The following is a 12771-nucleotide window of genomic DNA, read 5'->3' as shown; positions in this document are numbered from 1 at the left end:
ATCACTACACCTGCTGGTGAGACCTCGGATCTCTATCGTGGATATTGAAATCTGAAAACAGTTTCAAGTGACATCTACAGACTTTAAGCCTTACTGAAATAAAAAATTAACTTCTCGCAAATGTCAGTGATTGCTATCTAAACTATTTATTTATTTATTCATTGAGAAGTTGTAAGAAGTACCAAAGTGCCTTAATGTTATAAATTTGTTTGAATATTTTGTGTTTAATTTGTAAATGTTTATAATAAACTATTGTTTACCCTCTGTCCTCGCTAAGAACTCTATGATACTCTTTTATATATGGGGAAATAAAGGTCCGGAAGGAATGCCCAGTTAGTTTTATTTATTATCAAATATTTACACTATTTATTATAAGAATATAAATGTCTGTCCATTAATTAGTCACAGTCAAGGGCGTCGCCAGAGGGGGTAGGGGAGGCGGTTGCCCTCCCCCCCCTAGAGCCCTAGAGATTAAAAAAAAAAAAATGTAGCCAAATGCAAAAAAAAATACATACTTTTCCCACAACTAAACCCCCCCCCCCCCCTTCATAGGCCATCAGATGGCCATCGGCTGGCGACGCCCTTGGTCACAGTTTGAAAAAGCCAATATTAACTATCCCCACCGGAGCAGGACTCGACTCGTACCTCGATACCAACACAAGGCTTCGCAATACTCTCTCGGGTAACTCGTTCCCGCCGCGACACTGTCACCGATGATCCGATCTTCGTACACGTCGTCCGTCGCTTGTCGCCCGGGTCACTCACCCTCTTCACTTTCACCAGTCTCACACTCGCTGGCCGGAGTCACCACCTGCCTCTGTCACTCGCACTCGCTCTCTGATGTCACCACCTGCCTCTGTCACTCGCTCTCTGAGGTCACCACCTGCCTCTGTCACTCGCTCTCTGAGGTCACCACCTGCCTCTGTCACTCGCTCTCTGAGGTCACCACCTGCCTCTGTCACTCGCTCTCTGAGGTCACCACCTGCCTCTGTCACTCGCTCTCTGAGGTCACCACCTGCCTCTGTCACTCGCTCTCTGAGATCACCACCTGCCTCTGTCACTCGCTCTCTGAGGTCACCACCTGCCTCGGTCACTCGCTCTCTGAGGTCACCACCTGCCTCTGTCACTCGCTCTCTGAGGTCACCACCTGCCTCTGTCACTCGCTCTCTGAGGTCACCACCTGCCTCTGTCACTCGCTCTCTGAGGTCACCACCTGCCTCTGTCACTCGCTCTCTGAGGTCACCACCTGCCTCTGTCACTCGCTCTCTGAGGTCACCACCTGCCTCTGTCACTCGCTCTCTGAGGTCACCACCTACCTCTGTCACTCGCTCTCTGAGGTCACCACCTGCCTCTGTCACTCGCTCTCTGAGGTCACCACCTACCTCTGTCACTCGCTCTCTGAGGTCACCACCTGCCTCTGTCACTCGCTCTCTGAGGTCACCACCTGCCTCTGTCACTCGCTCTCTGAGGTCACCACCTGCCTCTGTCACTCGCTCTCTGAGGTCACCACCTGCCTCTGTCACTCGCTCTCTGAGGTCACCACCTGCCTCTGTCACTCGCTCTCTGAGGTCACCACCTGCCTCTGTCACTCGCTCTCTGAGGTCACCACCTGCCTCTGTCACTCGCTCTCTGAGGTCACCACCTGCCTCTGTCACTCGCTCTCTGAGGTCACCACCTGCCTCTGTCACTCGCTCTCTGAGGTCACCACCTACCTCTGTCACTCGCTCTCTGAGGTCACCACCTGCCTCTGTCACTCGCTCTCTGAGGTCACCACCTGCCTCTGTCACTCGCTCTCTGAGGTCACCACCTGCCTGTCATTCTCTCGCTGGAGGTTTTCGTCGTTTAATATACCTTGAAAGTTTCGCTCTGGTAAAGTCTCGTATCCCTTTTAAGTTTTGCGTCTGCAAAATCCCCGACTAAAAATTCGAAGCTGCAAGAAAAATGGCGTTCTAGTTACACTACTTGAAGTGACGGGGCTCTGAGTGCCTGCCGAACCCTCCAGAGAGACGGAGAAGGCGCTACCCCTTATCTCTGCCTGGCCGGACCTCGTCCCGGGCAGTCTCGTAACAATACTTACTTGCCTTCGTGACCTACAGATTACAACTCTTTATATATTGAAACCCTTTAAGTAGACATTAATGTACTTAAATGATTTAACCCAACCATTCTGGCTCTAGCATAAGTACTCTTCACGCCCTCTTAAGGGGCCCGCCTCGTCAGGGGTGTATGTGTGCTAGTGAGGCGGGATGATAAGCGCGACGCTCGCTGGTGCTTCCAGCGCGGTATAGCCTCTAAGCGCATGTCTCTGAACTGGCGCGCATTCGTCTCGTCGTCACAGGATAACTGTGAAATTTGAGCGGTGACCGTAACATTATATGGTGGATAAATGAAGATAAAGGTGTTATGCAAGCCCCTTAAGTGCTTTCAAGAATATGTACTGATTGTTTTATGCCTAAAAATTACTCTGAAAACACGCGTTTTAGCCATTTTAACGCTTCTAAAAATACAGTTTAAAAACTTAATCCGAAATTAAAAGTACTTTTCGGCCTTCAGCGAACTCTTAAATGCTATTCGTAAATAGGCCCCACTCGGATATCTTGAGTACTTTTGAAATCGCGTTGTTTTTCCTGAAGCTCTGCGCACCGTATGTGTGCCCAGGTAGGCGGGCACTTGCACTTTCTGTTTCCACAACTTGTGTGGCATTCCAAAAGAAAATCTTATGTTATTTTTTCTCTGAGTACTTTAAGCAACTTTATCCTAAAATCTTAATATATATAAATCTCGTGTCACAATGTTTGTCCTCAATGAACTCCTAAACCACTTAACCGATTATAATAAAATTCGCACACCATGTGCAGTTCGATCCAACTTGAGAGATAGAATAGTTTAAATCTCAAATTATAGTCGCAATTTTAATTTATTGCGATTTATAAAAGCGAAATACCACTCACTCACTCATCACGAGATCTCTAAAACTATAAACCCAATTGACTTGAAATTTAGCATAATTATTCATTTTGTGATGTAGACGCTCACTAAGAACGGATTCTGCGGAAATCCGATCCCAAGGGGAGTTTCGGAGGGGGGAGGGGGGGGGTAATATATCAAAATTTCCATTTTTTGGTAGGAAATCACCATGGCAACGGCTGTTGCTTTGTTGATGCTTCATTCGTCTCTATGACAACGACTATTTCATTGTTAGTGCAGTCCTCATCACCGTTGAAATTTAGCTGGTATCTAAATATCAAGAATTACCCTTTTTTTCAAGTATTTATATTTTACAGACTTGAAACTTCACAGTAATGTTCCTTATGTTACGCAGGATGACATTTTCCGAAAATTAGATCCCATGGGTGGTTAAAACAAGGCAACAGGATTTTGCATTGTTCATGCCTTCTGCGTCTCCATGGCAACGGGCATCGCGCGGCAGTGGCGTACCCTTAAGGAGGGGCATGTATTATGAGCGGCACAAGAGTGATCTGTCTGTAGACTGCCGTAGCGAAGTACGGGTACATCAGTTGTACGTTGCGTGCGCGAGTCGGGAAACCATCGGTGCTATTCATTTTCTCTCCGGTACATTATACAGCATTGTAATAAATTTTCACTGATTTTTTTATTATTTACCATTACTGTAAATGGGTGATGTGGCTTAATTTTTTTCCATTAGTATAGCCGTGCGAAGCCGGGTCGGGCAGCTAGTATTATATAAAAATATAGACATTACTTTAAATTTCGACTTATAAATAGACTGCTAGATTTTATTAGTTATTTACACAAGTGTAGAACATCCTATTTCTTGTCAATACGTTTTATTTAGGGTTATTGTATCACGATGCGTTCAAGATATTAACCATGATTATAAATCTAATTTACATAAATAAGGAAATTCATAGGGTATAGATTCTATACTTAATAATGTAAAATTTATTTTATTTTGACTGTATTTTATACATTTACCTTTTTTCTTTTGCATAAATAAAGTGAAATGCATGCTTTCATCAAAACAACCATAATCTCATGACGAACTCAATGCAAATGAAACTATTGAAATTAATAAAGATTGGAAAATACCATACTGTGTTAAGTTCATTTTACATACAAATTCTCCCAGACACGCATGGTGCTCTTAATGACTATAACAGTTTCAAAGAAAGCATACGTTTATGAACTTTGCTTAGACAACTCCTGTAGCCATACTTCACCGGGTATGGATTTCCGAACCGGGTATGGATTTCCAGACGATACTAGTGATTCAGTCAACCTATTCAAGATTTTTTTTATAACTTAACATGGAAATCAGAGTCTTAAGCTAGTAAAAATTACCTACCTCATAATTGTTAAGAGAAACGATCTTTTCTAATATACATCTAAAATTTAATAAAATAGATTTCTAAAATAGCAAAACATTTAGTGGGTTTGTATCTGGTATTTGTGTATTACGCGATATTCTTGAAAAATAAAATTATAGTGTGAAATAATTCTCTGCCACAAATTCAAATATATCGAGAAACCGTTACTCAGCCTAACTTAATAATCAGGCTGCAGTTTTAAATTATTCTGCCTGAAGTTTTTAAGGGGCCTCCCTAGTAGCATCAGAAGTTAGCGGAACACTATGTTTTTAAAATAATGATGGGACTTTATTATTCGACACTACGAATCTGAAAATTTTTCACCCACGAGAAGATACTACACGAATTGTCTGTATACTTTTACATTTTTGTTTTTTTCTATCAAAATATGAAATAAAAAATCACCAACTTGTCCAACTTTGGGGCCATTTTATACTGCTTAGGAGAATGACAGAAAAAAAAAAGTACAAGTCTAGAAAAAAAGGTAATTTTTTTCTGAAGAAATTCATGTATTTAAAACATATAGTCATCGCTTTGAATTCCGAGATATCTTTTCCACAATTTCCGCAAATCCTGAAAGTTTTCCGCCGTCTCGTGCTGCCGCTCGGCGAAGCCAGCTCGCAGCCCACAGCTAGGTAGCGTGGTGAGGGACCCCGGCCCGGAGGGGAGGCAGGCTACCTGTGTGTGCGTGCGTGCGTGAGAGGGAGACAACCCACAAACGGCAAAGGTAAAAGATAATCCCGTGACCGAAAGAAATTCTCAGAATCGCTTTTAGTGTGCCTCGCCACAGTACCATGTGCTCGACTTAGGGCGCGGTTACACGGGACCCTGAACTACTTCAGGTGAACATGTTTAAGTAAACACGTTTACAAACGCGAAAGTGTGCGGTTACACGGTAGTTGCTGAAAAGTGTGTTTAGCTCTAAAACCGATTGTCTACTGTCAACGAATGACTGTGTTGTTGATCTCTATTTTTTAATTGCATCCAGAAAACGCGGGATTTTCTCACTTGTTTATACAGCATTATCAGCAGAAATGAAATGTGTTTACATATTGCTCAATATTTTTTTACAAATCGGGAATTCAAACATGCACAGTAAAATTTTTAAACTTATTTTTTATTATTTTCTGAGCGAGAGTACCTATCTCAGTTTTAAGAAAATTAAGGTCAGGATAAATTTAAAAATATGTATAATTATCTGTTGGTTTTTTTGTTGCATTCGGTAAAATATTACTCGAACTTGTGCCAGAAACACTTTCCATCTAGAATTTCTGCAAAAGACTGTTTATATTCTAACCAGCCAATCAGAGGCTAATGTAGAAGATATGTCGATCTGAACTACTTTGCCAACCTGTTTAAGTTAAATGAGAAATGGCCTCGAACGAAACATGTTCAGACTGTGTGTAACCGCACTCAACAGCTGAACATGTTCACCTGAAGTAGTTCAGACTCCCGTGTAACCGCGCCCTTACTCTGTGACTATATTCGTGTATCTCTAAAACATTGCTTTTGTTTAAACTACAAATATCCTAAAGCTTACCATACTAGATCATGTATTACGAAATAAAGTATTGAAACTGATCAATCAACACATTGAAAGTTGTCGTACAAACTATTTATTGGTGGCTTTACAGTCTCGCTAGCTAATTCGACAAAATTTGTATTTAACTTTTAACATGAAAATACACTTCATTGTTTTTCCTTCTATTTTTAATAAAAATTAAAAAAAAAACAATTATTATACTACCCAATTATTTTAAAATAATTTTTGTTTTCCAAAATTATTTTACACATCTTACAACGCCGGGGGAAAATTTTATACTGGTATTAACCAAATGGTTAACTATTTACAAAAGTTTTGATACTTAAAAAGTGTAGGTTTATATAAAATGTATCTTAAATTAAAAGAAAAATCGTATTTGAAAACTAAATGTCATTTTGCTATGCTTTTTGGTTAGATCGATATCTGATGGTCTGCGCTGTTTTAAAAATGTTCATGGAATGATAAATAAAAAATAAAAACTAGGGAAGTTCTATATTAAATAAGCTAGTCAGAAGTATATAAATGTTCCTCCAGGCACAGGAGTCACGAGGAGGATTGAAGATGGTGTCAGTGACCAATCGCTCACTTGTGTAGTTATGGATGGTACGTTATTAATTACAAAATTCAAAAACTATTTTGAAGTTAAAAAGTATAATTAGTGGCAATGTTTAATAAAGATGACGTAAATTTTCAGATAAACTTATTTCTACAGCTCGATTAATTAATAAGGGCAGGAAATAAATGTTTTACAGCAATTATACAAAATTATTAAAATTTTACTAACCACAATTAATTTATCCAAAAACCAAAATTAAGTAAATATTGCCCACACATTACAACATCCACGAAAGAACCTTGCAAATTATTTTTGTTAGATGCATTATTTTGCATTCATACTTCACCTACTTATAATTGTTACATATTTGGCACATGGTCCGTCACGCCCAATTAAAGGGCCTGAATAAGTAGAACGCGTTTCTGATCAAATTGCACGCCTGTTACTTTACCTGCAACCCGGAGCGGTGTGAAATAAATTATTGTACACTCGTGACGTTGGTAATCAACTTAAATATTTATGAGTTAAAACAAAACATAACTATAACGGATAATCAAAGAAATTGTGAAATTTTGAAAGCTTGTTCTGTTTTTATACAGTAGGTTCACAAAGCAGTTAAACCATAAATTATTTGTTGTTGAAAAAAAATAATCCTTAATCTTTCATGCTTTTTTCATTTATTTTTATTACCAGATATTTCCGTTGAAGTAATACTTATATACCTATGTATAACAATATAGCAATCTAGAAAAAAAATTAAGGTTGCCTTATTCCAAATATGTTATGATAGACGTTAGTTAACTAAGAATATAAATTCGCTTTACAACCACAGATTGTACACAAGTCGTAAAAAAACATGGGTTCTACTTACAGGCCGTATTGAATGTAGTAGGTTTATGACAAATACAACAGCAATAAACACATGGCTGAGTCTGCTTCCATGTACACTTTTTTCTTAAGTTAAAGCGGGTAAAGTGTACCTATCAAGTAGCTTAGCATTACCCAAAGTGAATGTCGTGCTCCAGAAAATGTTCGAACTATGTAATATTTGTATCACTGTTGCGTTACAGACCTGCAACTTTTTTCAGTGCGCGATGTCACTCTTATGTAAAAATATGTCGTGTTTAGCGCAAACGTGTTTGAATGAATCCACATCGAGCTGCCAAAGAATATCTATCGATGTCGGCAACATACATAAGTATACAAACCAACGTTTACAAGAGTGTATTCATACGTAAGTATAAAACTGGCGGTGGACCATGATGCAGTTGCTTCTTCGCGTACAGTCCACTGACGGGATAAGAAGCGTCAAAGATCTTATATGGCTATTCTGTAAACTTGTATGTCATTTCACTGCCTGCTTTAGACAAACAACATCCATTACTTTTAGCTTTGGCTTGAAAAGAATTACTCCGGCCGGCTTTCTTATATGACTTATTTCAGCTCCTCGTGCGACCAGTGTGTATAATTTGTCCGCGGCCTTATCTTTGGGTGAAAGTTATTTGGAAGGGAAGTTGTATCTGTAATGTTCATCATGTATTATATAACAATTCAACTTAGATACGCACATGTGTTTTTAAAATATATGTTTAATAACTTGCAATACAAAGTATGTGTTGAATTTCATGTATTGAATTTTTTTTACATTATGTACGAACATAATAATCACAATATTTCATGAGAAATTTTTAAAACATTTTACAAAGCAATCTTTTTATTCTTCCACACCTCATGGTTAACCTTACTATTTTATTTCATGTTTCAGTTGATTTAAACTGTTTGGAATCATAATATGATGGGCAATGAAGAATATTAGTTTCAGTAAATTTTATGAGAGGATTTACTTATTACATTTAATAAACCAAATAAATTTGACAATTTATTAAATTATATGCATTTGAATCTATTCGTTTACTAGCTGACCCGGCGAACTTCATACCGCCTGACAGTCAATGATTGTCGTGTTAACTTTTAGCTAAGCCTAATTTAGGATTTTATTAACATAATAAAATGAATACTCAAAATTCAATAAAAGTACAAAAATCAAGTATTTCAATCGCGTGTCAGCAAGACATTTGCTTTATTGGAGATATGTATTTTGCTGCATAGGTTGCACTCGGGTTGATTCTCTTCAGTGAAGCACCTTGTTATATACGACATTTTTACGTTTTGTTATCAGGCGCAAGAACAAATAAAGCGGATGATTTGCCGACAGGTGAACATGCCACGTAAAATAGACCATGAGAAAAACATGCATTTTCTAGATTAAGACCACAAACACTTAAGGATTGGCCTTGTGATTTGTTAATCGTCTTGGCGAATGCAAGACGAATCGGAAATTGAAATCGTTTAAACTCAAAGGGCATATCGGTTGGAATCATCGGAATCTTCGGAATGAGAACTTCCTCACCTTTGAATTTTTCTTTGAGTATCATGGAGTGAATCAGATTGATCATCAGTTTTCTTATCACTAAACGCGTTCCATTGCATAGTTTTGGTTGGTTTAGATTTCAAAGCATGATGACTACCGAGCCAACCTTCAGTTATAAATTGTGCGGTGGTAAGCCAGGCACATCCAAGCAGTTTAAAAATTCAGTTGGAGAGTTGATGGCTTCGTTTTTGTTTGTTGCACAATCAATAGATTTGAATGAATGCAGAGTACCAACGATTTGATTCTGAATTACGAAGTTTAAGTCATTCACATATTTGTTCTTAGCCACTAAAATTGCTAGCTCACTCAACCATTTGTTATTTTTGTGTTTAGCAATAATTTTCGAGAACACTTTGTTGATGAGCTCGTCTTTCAATGAGACGAAAACGCAAAAATTCGGAGGAAATGAAATCAATCCGCGTGATTCGTCGACAGGAACACGGTCATTACCGATAGTCAGCAATTGCTCAGAGAAATCTGCAGCAGATGTATCGTTCAGTAATGCAACTCTCATGTTTGTTGTCAGCTGAAGTTTATTCACATAGCGCCATAGATTCGATGATTTGAGACAAGCGTTTATTTCATCGGCAGCAGTTGATCTTTGAATTACTGGTAGTGTTTGACGGAAATCGCCAGACAGTAAAATCATTGCGCCTCCAAAACATCTCGAGTCATTGCGTTCGGTTAAGTGCTTCCAATGCACGTTTATGCGCCATTGTGCATTCGTACCAGGTGCTGTCAATGTTTTTTTTTATTTGGTAGTGCTGTAGTGTTAACGCGATTGGGTGATTCATTTTAATTAATTTTAATGATAAAAGAAAACAATAAATCACAAAATGGGTAAAAACAATTGTCCCAAACATGGCGACGACAAGGTTTAGAGCTTTAGTTTTTCTATCTCTCTCTACTTTATTCGTTAGAATAGCTTCGCGGCTATTGCTTGGCGGACATAGAGAAATAACACTCACATTTTGTACGTCTGTAACTTTGTATGTCTATGGCCAACCTGCGTGACATGAGTTGTCAATTGCGTAATATGGCGGAGTTAAAAACCTAATTTATTTAAAAGTTATTATTTTTTCTGTGAATTTTATCAACATTTTTATAGTTATTCTGCTATTCGGGGCGGAGACGAATCCAACAAATCAGAGATCATTAAAATCGGTCCAGCCGTTCTTGAGTTATAAATGGTGTAACTAACCCGACTTTGTTTTATATATCTTGATTAAATTTGCAAAATGAGATTTTCGTCAATTTATATAATTTCACAATATTTAGTAGGCTTTGTTTATATCGCGCCAAAGAAAAACTGAAAGAAAAGAGTTCGCACATTGTAAGAAAACCATTTCGCTCATGTGCGAACTCTTTTCTTTCAGTTTGTCTTTGGCGCGATATAAACAATGTCTACTAAATATTGTGACATTGAAAAGTGACATTTAAATGAAAAGTGACATTTAATTAAATGAAAAGTGAGAATGGGTTATGATTATTGCGAACAATATACTTTTTTTTATTTTCTAATTTTTAGTTTGGTTTCCTATATAAAGCGTGTTTTTTAGTTTTTTAAACTATTTTTTTCCCCGAGAACAGGATAAAAAGTATCCTATGTCCGTCTCCTGGTTCTAAGCTACCTCCCTACCAATTTTCAGCCAAATCGGTTCAGCCGTTCTTGAGTTATAAATAGTGTAACTAACACGACTTCCTTTTATATATAAAGATTCTGCAGCATTAATTCCTATAAACAAATACTTATTACGTACAATGTACTTTTAGTCCTGTCGTATAATTATACAAAAAATTGTATGCAAAGTATTGTTTCTTCTATGCGGTTATGGTTGAAAAAGAAAAAAAAAAAGTAATTTATATTATTTTTAAATTCGGTTGTCAGTAAGAACACGTATTTAGTGTAATACGACATATATTATTCTGTTTATTAAAACATTACTATCGAGAACTCTATTTTAGATTTATCTGTCCATGTTATATTTCAAATTGATTCTTTTTCTTCGGCTTATGACAGCAGCAATTTTGTTTTATCGCATATGTAATGTTTTTATGTTTTGCATATTATAATTAATGAGTTAGTATTGTTGGCGGGTGAGGCTTTTTCACAAATGGACGCGTTCTTGGCGGCTAGCAGGTAGGACGCGTGTATTACGCAGGCTGGATAGGGAAGTACGACTGCGGGCGAGCTCCAACATGACAGAAGCAACGGGAGTAGTATCACTCGGCTATTTGTATAGGTTGGGATAGCTGTGCGAATGGTAGAACATACCACGGGTCTATGGTGAGGAAAAAGGTCCCAAGCTCGACATCCGACGATGAGACCGTTTACGAACTGTGGATGGATCATCAGGAAAGTCAACAACTTGTTCAGAAACTTGAGTCTCTCTTTCAAAATTCAGTTTAATACCTGGAGATGACTATATTCGGTGTTCTACCGAGCAAAAGCAAACTCTTAATTCATTACTAGTTGATGTTTAATATTTTGACGCAAAATAAAATTGTGAATTAGCTTACTTTGCTCATGCCAGGTTTTACAAGTTTTGTCAAAGTTAATTAAATGAATAAAAATTGTGTCCCTTTGCTGCTGGCTACCCGCAAGAAATTATCATGGTGAATAATAATAATTTTAAGTCGACATGTAATATTATATGATTTTTATGGGATTGTGTTTTGGTAATGGCGTGTGTAACTGTCTTGTGTATTTTATTACATTCACTTCACGTAACGAATTGTCTGAACGTAATGTTATTGTTTGTTTGTTTTAATATTTCGTTTTATTGAACAAAGGTACATAGTTTGCCGCTTCGAGCGACTACAGAAATGACAATACAATTAGTTTACAGTGTTCCAAACATTTTAGTTTCCTCTACTGTACATGGGGCGAATATGTTTTATGTTATGTTTACTGAAACCATTATACGCGCTAAGTGAGACGTTGCGATTGAGTAGAAGGGAAAATATGTCTTAAAACCCTGCGTAATGTTATGAATTCCATTCATTCGTTTACTCTGTGATCCGGAGGGTCTGTTGTTAAGACTGAATACATGTGCACTTCCTCTATGTAGAGTGGCTTCATTGAGATGAAAGCATAGCTCACGTTGATTAAATACTTATTAATTAAAAAATAAAAAATGTTATATTATGCTTCAATTTCTGTTAGTGTCGTACACAGATTAAAAATGTAATGCAGAGTTCCTCAGTTTTATGTATATTGAAATTTACTCATGTGTAGAGTAGTTATTAAAGCATAAAAAACATATAAAATTAATTAAAAAATTTGAACTACTGCAAGCAAAAAAAATACTTTATTCACATTTTTATTTTAAAATTAGCCATTGTATTCTACCTTGCTTACACTCTATTATCGAAAAAGATTTTTTTTTACAGAGATGAATACCGTAAATTAATACACAAAGCATACATGTTTTCGTATGATACAATAACAGCTAGTGACAGTGACGAAACCAAATTATTTTGATAGTTTGTATAGAAAATCCCCAACAGTAGTGGTGGTATATTTAGGGATTTCTTTGTAGATGGGTACTATTTCACAATAAAAAGGAGTTATCGTCAATTATCAAAGCAGCCATATTTCGTATTTTCTTTGACAGCCTAAATACAGCACCAAATGACGTACTTGGCTAAAAATTAATTCCAGCTGCATGCGTAGATTCCGGGAGGGGGGGAGAATCTCAGGGTGGCCCGAACCTCCCTGAAATAAAAAAGTCCGTCTGATGGGGCCCGCTTGCATTTGCAAAATCTTCACGTTATCCCACGGGCCTCATGGGAATCCTACAGATTTTCGCCCGTGATTCCAGCTGTACACTTCACTGACACCTTGAGCACAACAGTCAGTGCACACTGAGTTCTTCCATACCACCCGCAC

At 37.7% G+C, this 12771-nt stretch overlaps 1 protein-coding gene across 1 annotated transcript in view; it reads left to right on the top strand.

Annotated features, from left to right (window-relative positions):
- LOC134537839 (aquaporin AQPAn.G-like) overlaps window positions 1–12771 on the top strand; it is a 154000-nt gene that overhangs the window by 93307 nt on the left and 47922 nt on the right. The window lies entirely within an intron of this gene.

Source organism: Bacillus rossius, chromosome 12 (assembly GCF_032445375.1).
Source record: "Bacillus rossius redtenbacheri isolate Brsri chromosome 12, Brsri_v3, whole genome shotgun sequence".
In the NCBI taxonomy this organism is placed as follows: domain Eukaryota; kingdom Metazoa; phylum Arthropoda; class Insecta; order Phasmatodea; family Bacillidae; genus Bacillus; species Bacillus rossius.
Note: the sequence above shows the minus strand (reverse complement) of the source record. Positions and strands in the feature narration are given on the sequence as shown.